Source organism: Tamandua tetradactyla, chromosome 14 (genome assembly GCF_023851605.1).
Source record: "Tamandua tetradactyla isolate mTamTet1 chromosome 14, mTamTet1.pri, whole genome shotgun sequence".
In the NCBI taxonomy this organism is placed as follows: domain Eukaryota; kingdom Metazoa; phylum Chordata; class Mammalia; order Pilosa; family Myrmecophagidae; genus Tamandua; species Tamandua tetradactyla.
In genome coordinates this window covers 82893887-82902695 of record NC_135340.1, presented here as the reverse complement: position 1 = coordinate 82902695, position 8809 = coordinate 82893887, and positions in this window count along the sequence as shown.

The window sequence follows — 8809 nt, the reverse complement described above, 5'->3', positions numbered from 1 at the left end:
GATAATCCCTTGACTTGAAATGATACAGACTGACTCCAGCTGCATGTTAGTTATTACGTTCATCTGGAATTAAAGAAGCACTTCCACATGGAACAGAGGTAATCATTCAAGGAATCTGTTCACAAAGGCAAATCCACCCATGTTCAACCCCAAATGCCCTGGATTTTATGACTTTTAAAGCATTTAAGATACAGCTACTCATCTACATCAACTAAATAGCACTAAATACACACACACACACACACACACACACACAAAATATATATATAAAATATTTAACTATCTAAAACATGACACTTAGAAAGCACACAGGTTTTACAAACCTTCCTGGAGGAAAAAAGGAATGAGTAGGGAAAAGGATTATTTTAAAGCATCTGAAATGTACATGTACTTTTGGTTGCTGTTACCATCAACTTTGTTTTATTACCTAAGATACTTAGGTACACAGAAACAACTACGCCAATATCAATAAAGGTACCTGTGCATATATGTCTGGTCTATCAACTTATAACAGCCAAGATTACAGAGCTCAGTATATAATCTAATTATGACAATTTTAACTTTTTAAAATTAGACTTAATAAATACAAATTAATTTTCTCTCTTCTCCCCTCTAAGTGGTGGTAGGCAAAAAGAAAAAGGAAAAAAAATAAGTTGCCAAAAAAGCAGCCTCTTGCTGTCTGCAACCGTGATTTTTAGGCCAGTTTTACCAAATCTTGCCAATTCAAAGGCCAAGGACATTGTATGTTAGTCCTAGCTTTGTCCTATCTCTTTTGTTCATCCAACACCTGAGTCATTCCATGTGAAATAGACTCTGAGATGATGCTTTAAGTAAGCAAACACAGACTGATAAGGACTAAGTATCCCTTAAAAAACAGCAACTTGTCCTCCCCATTTTACCTGGTGTGACTTGACTTCTGAGTACATACTTTCAAGCAATTCTTCATAAACCTTAAGCTTGATATGATATAGAATCTAAAAGTGTAGAGGAAATGAGACAAACATAGAACATACCATATTTAAGTTGCTTAAAGTATATTATGCTTTTTGACGGAACAAAATGAAATGATTAAAAAAAAGAATGGACTGTAACCAGTTGCTATCATATATGATGTAAAAACTTTATAGTAAACAGCATCTAAGGATATGAAGTGCTTCTTCCTTCTACCTTAAAACCACCAGTTACTGAGATGGCCAAAATGTATAATGAGCTAATGCTCCATATCCCAGTATTCAGATGTGTCTACAGCTTCCACTACTAATGAACATAGATCATCTGCGGCTCAGGTGACTCAAATGGAGCCAACTCCCCAGCCCTAAGGAGGACCTACTCACCAAGAATTAAAGATCAAAAGAAGAGCAAACCAAGGAACTAGCCATTAGCTAATGGCCACCCCTATACCATTCCATTCTCTGATAATAGTACTGCCAGTAACAAGTACATACTCCCAACAAAGGTCTACAGAAGAGGAATTAAATGACTATGAAGTTAGAATAGCTACTATAGGAAGTGTGGAATTTCTGAAGCCCTTCATACAAATTGGAAGTCTGCTGTGGTAAAGTAATAACCAGCAAAAGCAAGAAAATAAAAAAAAACTAAGCCCCCTCCCCACCCACTTCACCCATTTGCTTCAGCAAATTTTATTATTAGGGCAAAATATATAATACTTATGCGAATGCTGCATGTATGCATGGGAACAAATGGTCAGGAATAGCAAAGTTATGTTCAAAAAAAACCTTATTAAACTACAAATACTAGAAAGTTAGTATTGTAGATCCAAGTAAATACTTCACAAAAATATGTAGAAAGAAATATAGATAAGAGACTTACCTCAGTATTTCATGGCAGCCAGTGCTCAATTATCTTTGTAAATCAAGGATCAAGGAGTACGGCAAAGTCAGATCAGCAAAGAGAAACTTCATCTCAATCCCAGGCTTTATCTTCTTCTCTGACCCTGCATATACAATAACTGCTACTTGGCAAATAAGCAGCATCATTCAAGTTTCAAGTTTTACCTCTCTTTTGCCAACTATCCTCCGGGCAAAGGTATTCAGCAAGAAATGGGATGGTGGAAGCACTAGAGCACCAGGTCAAAAGATACAGTTATTACCCCAGTCAGGTTACCTGCCCTCTCTAGGGAGAAGTAAAAGAGGGTTTTGGAAAAGGAGTCAGCTCTAGCATACAATGATTTGTAAAGAAATGTAATAAAACTCCAATCAGGCAGTAAAGAGCAGGGAAATGCAGAGGGTGTGATTCATCTATGGTGACAGCAGCTGCCTTCATATATCTGAGTTACCTGTAAAAGACCTTTCAATCTTACAGAGCAACTGTAAGGAATGGGCACAAATAGGATCATGGTCAGCCTAAACATATGCACTGTAATTCAGTTCATTTTATTGGTGACTTGGAAAGATCTGTTCAATTATTTCACAGGAACTAAATTTTCAATCAATTAATGTGCATACAGTTCAAGTGAATAAAGAAAATATAATCATTGTACAACAGTATAAGTGAGACTGTGAAATGGCAATACTTTTTTTAAAATAACAAATTTGTAATATATTTGTTCACTGTGCAGAGGTATTGAACCTTGTAGAAAATAAAATTAACTTCTCAAACTGATTTTAAAGAATGCCTACTGTCATGTTGCATACTGAAAATGTAGCTATACTATAAAGGAGCTAACCTATATTTCGTGTGGTCACTTCAAAAGGCAGCTGAAAAGTGAAAATTATCCCAATAAATATTTTTAAATAAAGTGGAAAAATTCTACCAAATTTCTAACAAGGGAGACTCTTCCTTTAAAGTACTGAATGGGATCAACTTAGTCATATCCAAGAACTGTTGAAGAATATCATATACATCGGTATATTAAGATTAGAGGATTTCTCTCTTTTCATAAAGATTTGGACTTAAAGGCTACAATTACAGCTTGTGCTTAGTTCCAGAGGCACAAGGGAACTTCTATGGAATGGAATAAAAGCAAGTGTGAGGACTACCTAATTTGCATAAATGCAATGACTAGCTTTCCACTAGTATACATTATCATCCAATACAGTTACCTTGGGTGCATCAGTTTTAGGACCTTTTAAAATGGCTTAACTGATAAAGTAGCAGCAAGATTAATTTTATAATAAAACACACATGCCAAAAAATAGCTTATCGAATACTACCAATGATATAACTTTAAAATTTCTCCTACATACAAAGGTTTATATAAATCTTCATATTTAAGTCACCTTTCAACTTTCAGATCACAAGGCTTACAAGTTATCTCAACTGAGTAAAATGTTTAACCAACAGTAATACATTTTTTGCTAAAGATTAAGACTTATTCAGAAAAAAAAATCCTACTAACAATTTTCAAGGGCTGAGACTTAGCATCTCAGTGAAAGATAAACATAATTAAAAGTTACAAGATCAAAAAAGGTTATTTACCAAGAACGATAGTATACAGTTACGACTTATGAGATACAAGGTTCAGGATACTACCTAATACTATTAACGAAAACCAAAGGCCAATTGCTGCAGGTGTGCACTCAATTCAGAAGATTCAAGAATAAGTAGTACATTCTATTAACCATACAACTAACAAGGGGTAAAAAAGAAGAGGCCCACTCAAACAGTATTGGGCAACTGGAGACAGAAATCTTTCTCAGAAGAGACAATCTCTCCAGCTAATGATAAATGGTGATGGATAAATGCGGGCTCCTTACACTATTCTTTATTCTTTTGTTTACACTGAAACTTTCCCCTAGGGAAAAAAAAACAAAATACAAAACTGGTCATTCTCAGATATAGCTACCAAATCTTAACCAGAATGAACCCAAGGATTAGCCCCTTGACTCTATTACAATCCTTACAATAAATGAACACCAACGGCAGCCTTAAAAAAAGAAAAGATAATTTATTTAATAAGTAACTTGAGTACGCACACATGCAAAGCTCTGACAAGGAGTTGAGGTGGAAGGAACAGATATTAGAAATATATATATTTTGAACAAAACACATTCCCTATCCTTGCGGATCTTACAATCTAGCAGTTACTAAAGCACAGGGATAAATGGAGGGCCCTAGTGATTAGTGAAACGCTAAATATATATTTTCTTCCCCAACCTACAGAGCTAGAATGATTCTCAGAGGTGGTCCAATCCAAACCCACAGAAGGTGAAGCTCTGTTCAATAGTTTTAGCTGTGGACACTCCTCCCCTCTATTTCAGCTTCTGCCTTCCAAGCCATTGTCTAGTACAACAGACTGCTCTCCAGAGTGAGAAAAAGCACTGGGACCTTAGATCTTAAAAGTACTGTTATTTAGGTGCCCACTTTTAGGTATCCACTTTAATGTAAATCACAACCTAAAAGCCACCTCCAGAGATGGTTTCACATCAAAGATAGCTTAAAGAAATAGAATAGCTTCTTGGGGCTTCCCAGACTGTGTCATTTAAGGCACAAAGCTTCGTACAAAAGTCATCAATTTCTTAAAGATATGACGAAGGACCATACCACTTTTCTACAGTTATTTGCGAAACAAAAATAGAGAAAATGGTATGCTGAGAGACTGGAAGTTGTCAGTAGGGAAATGGGTGCTAACAGTACCTTACTCTTTGGGTGGAGGAAATACCCCAAAGAGATTTTGTGGTGCAGGAAAATGATAAGCTTTGTGGTTTAGGAAAACGTTAAGTTCCCACTGACTCAAAAGTACAAAAGGAATTCTGTGCACTACTAACTTTCATTTCCAACACTTGTAAAAAAGAATGTACCTATCTTTGTATTCACATCTATGTCAGGAGCTATCAATCCCATGCCTAATAAATGTTAAAGAACTGAATTCAAATAGTAGTATTAATTATACTAATAATTAGATTACTATACCAACAATCAAATAATAATATCTTTTACATCATGTGTGTGCACACATAAACCTCTACACTTGGATTCAATCACTGATTCTTCTGGACAGCTACCTTTGTGGATTGATCTACCTCCCTGTATATTCTTATTACAACTAATAAAAAAATTAAACACAAATCTTTTTAAAAATTCTTTCTTCCAGACATGAATATATTTTAAAATATAAATTAAAATACAGAACTTTTTAAAAAAACACCAAAAGGCAAAAAACAAGCAGTTCCAAATTTATAGTTGACATAGCAGCCTGTCAAACACTCTTCCCCCCTTAGCACATATGGTCCTCTGATGCATATCAATGAAATTTACAGTCATTTTGCAAATGTTCAGAAAGCTTTCATCTTATTTAATGCAGTTTACATGAAAAATAAAGATGGCATTTTAAACAAGTTATTGTGATAAGACCAATAGAATCTTATAAAATGTGTACCTGATTTTTACTTATCTAATAAACTGAAATTTGAGTTAGAATGAATAATAATTTGGCTTTACGTGAAGAAGAGTTAATGCACAGGATTACAGAATTAGAGCTGGGATGAACCCCAGCAATTATGTAATCCAGTCCACTAATGAATTGGAAGAGATGAAATGACTGAAGACTTATAACTAGAATTCAAGTCTTTATCACCCAATCTACTGCTCTATCATACCTGCTACTTTCAATCTTTTAACTCATATATTTAATTCTATATATGCTTAACATTAAGCATCCTTTCAAATATTCTTTTTCCATACTCCAAATTTTCAGGAAAATGGATATACTAATTAATATACCTCTCACTAATTAATATGTGATAAACCTGTGTCCCAGTAGCCATGTTTCTTGAAGATGATTGTATAATGATATAGCTTTCACAATGTGACTGTGATTGTGAAAACCTTGTGTCTGATGCTCCTTTTATCTACCTTATTAACAGATGAGAAAAACATGGAATAAAGATGAATAATAGGGGGAGCAAATGTTAAAATAAATTTAGAGTGAAATGTTAGTGATCAATGAAAGGGAGGGATAAGGGGTATGGTATGTATGAATTTTTTTCTGTTTTCTTTTTATTTCTTTTTCTGAATAGAGGCAAATGTTCCAAGAAATGATCATGATGATGAATATGCAACTGTGATGATACTGTCAATTACTGATTATATATGTAGAACAGAATGATCAAAAGTTAAGAATGTTTGCGTTTGGTGTTTTTTGGTATTAAAAAAAATTTTTAAATTAATAAAAAAATGTGATATACCTCTTATAGCCTAATGTAAGGTACCCTTATATAAACTGTAATAAAATTAGCATTTTTTTAAAATATAAAATGTGTTTAAGGAACACAGCCATTCTTAAAAACGTTTAGGGAACATTCTCTAGTTTAGGGAACACAGCCATTCTTAAAAACGTCAGACTGACAACCCCAGTTCATTTGGCATGTCATATAAAGGAATGTGAAAGATGACCTGTCAATTCCCAGAAAGGGATGCGGTACTGGCATTACCTCCACCAGAAGAATACTCAACCAGCCCTCCTCTCTTTGACAATGATGTCATAGTTCCTTATTTGACTGTTTAGATACCCATTAAATTATGTAGTGGAAAGGGGTCCTTCTGTGGATTTTTTCATTTTCATTTTACGTAGGGACTGTATAAAAGTTCTTTTTTCCCAATGGCTTGAACTTTTTTTCAGGTTTATGATGTTTGTGAAAAGTCAAACAACCTATAGCCATTTCTTTTCCTTTCAGAAAAAAAAAGCTCAATAACTTGAAACTTAAGGGGTTTGAATAAGTTCTTAATTATACACTCAACCTTTGATTTTCTAGGCCATAATAATTGCTTTTGGTATACCAAAGTTGTCTAACTAGTACAGTTTTTTTCTTTAAGGTACACGAAGGGATTATCACAATAGCTCAAGCCACTGAAACCATCTGTATTTTATAAATATAAGTCACTGAACACAAAAAGTAAGATGACCATTTCCCAGTGATAAAATAAATGTGACTAGCTGTGAAGGGGAATCTAAACTCTTAAGAAGTGTAACGTTTCTGCAGAACCCTTCAGAACTTCAGATCTCTGGCATAACTCACTGGGTGGCACCTCTACCTAGAGCTACGATTTAGCACACTCAATGCAATGTCTAAAGATAACTTACCCTTACACAGTGACAATTACTATTAGAGGGAAATCACTGATACATAACACTAGAGAATAAGGACATACCAGTTAAATCAAGGCACGATGGCTAAAAGACATTTCAGGAGAATAAAACCGGTAAAAAGAATCATTCAAAGCTAAAATAATTGAAAAGCAGGGTCAAGCAGCTTTGAGCCCTCAATTGTTATAATATTTTAAAACTTGATGTTTTTACTTAGAACAAAGGAACTTCTTAAAAAGCAAAGTCATTTTCTACTAATTACTAATGTTTTTTAGAACTCCCCCAAGAGCCAACCATGCCCAAAGTAACATTAAATCTATACTTGGTAAAAACTCAAAGTTACTAATTCATATTCAATCACGAAGCTCACTTCTCTCTTATTTCTTAAATTTTATAAAAAATTCACTACCAATTTTGAGTAAAATAAATAAGAAACAAAGCCCTTTCCTGGGTCTAGAAATACTGTTATTTATGAAAGTACAAAGACTACTTCCCTAATGTTTTTTGATTATACTTTTCACAAGAAAATTATATTGAACTGCATGTCTAAAATCAAAGCTGAATTCACACTGATGCCCCAAATTCAATACTTACTCTGTAACGCAAAGACCTATGTTCTTACTTATCAGAATCAAATATCCCAGGGCTGCATCCAAAGTACTCAAAAGAAATATAATTTGACAACATAAGGAATAGTCCCCCTATAACTGTTTATTAGAATGTGAACATATTCCAAATCAATAACTAAAAAAAAAAAAAAAAATCAAGATACAGAGCATGCATAAATTACAAAGAGCAATTTACAAATAGGAAATAGTATCTTTATAATGAATACACTAAAATAATAAAATGGCTACAGAAGAAAACCAAAATGACGACTACAGCAATGCCTTCTGTGCACCCCACACGTCATAAGCACCGCGAAAAACAGAAGATTGACTATGAAACAGTAATCTGTGCAAGCCCACACAAATATGTTTTTGGGACACCGCATCATCCTGAATAGCATCACTGCAGTTGACAAAACTTTCAGAACACTGCAGAGTAAGTGCTTAATACTATCCACACAAAAGTAATGCTAAATATTAGTGTGCACACTTCTGAACGAGAAACTATTGTTCCATTTAAGTCAATAATGTAGTCGAAGAAAATTATTGCAAGTCTGTAAAATGCCTAAATGCATTCTGTTTAAACTCAAGGTACTAGTTCATCTTACATACTAAAAAAATACATGCCTTTAAGTGGTACCACTTGAGCAGAAATTAACCTCTTACTGTATTCTTTAGACATACTAAAACCAAAGATGTCATTGGACTATATTCTAGAACATACTACAAAACTCAAATATTAGCATTGTCAAAATAATTATCCATGCCTGCAAGTAGATATGGTGATAAAACTAGGTTGCTTTTTACCTACTTCAATTTTCAGTACTACCAACATTAAATCAGTATTGCCTGGACAATAAAATGCAGCATAATCTGCTGCTGGGAAATTAGATCAGTTGCATGATGGGCTGCTCAATACAACAGAGGCACTGCAGATGGAATTCCACCAGTCTCTCCTGTTCCCACCCTGCCAGCAATGCCAGGCAACATTGCTTAAATTGCTAACATATGGCCCCATAACCATACAGCTACTAAAACTACTAACAGTCTCTTATGTATAAGATAATTTCAATAATTTCTTAATTTCAGTAAGAATTTCAATCATTCTTGTCCAGAAAAAAGTGCTCCTCTCTCTAACTTTGATGTTTACAAAAAT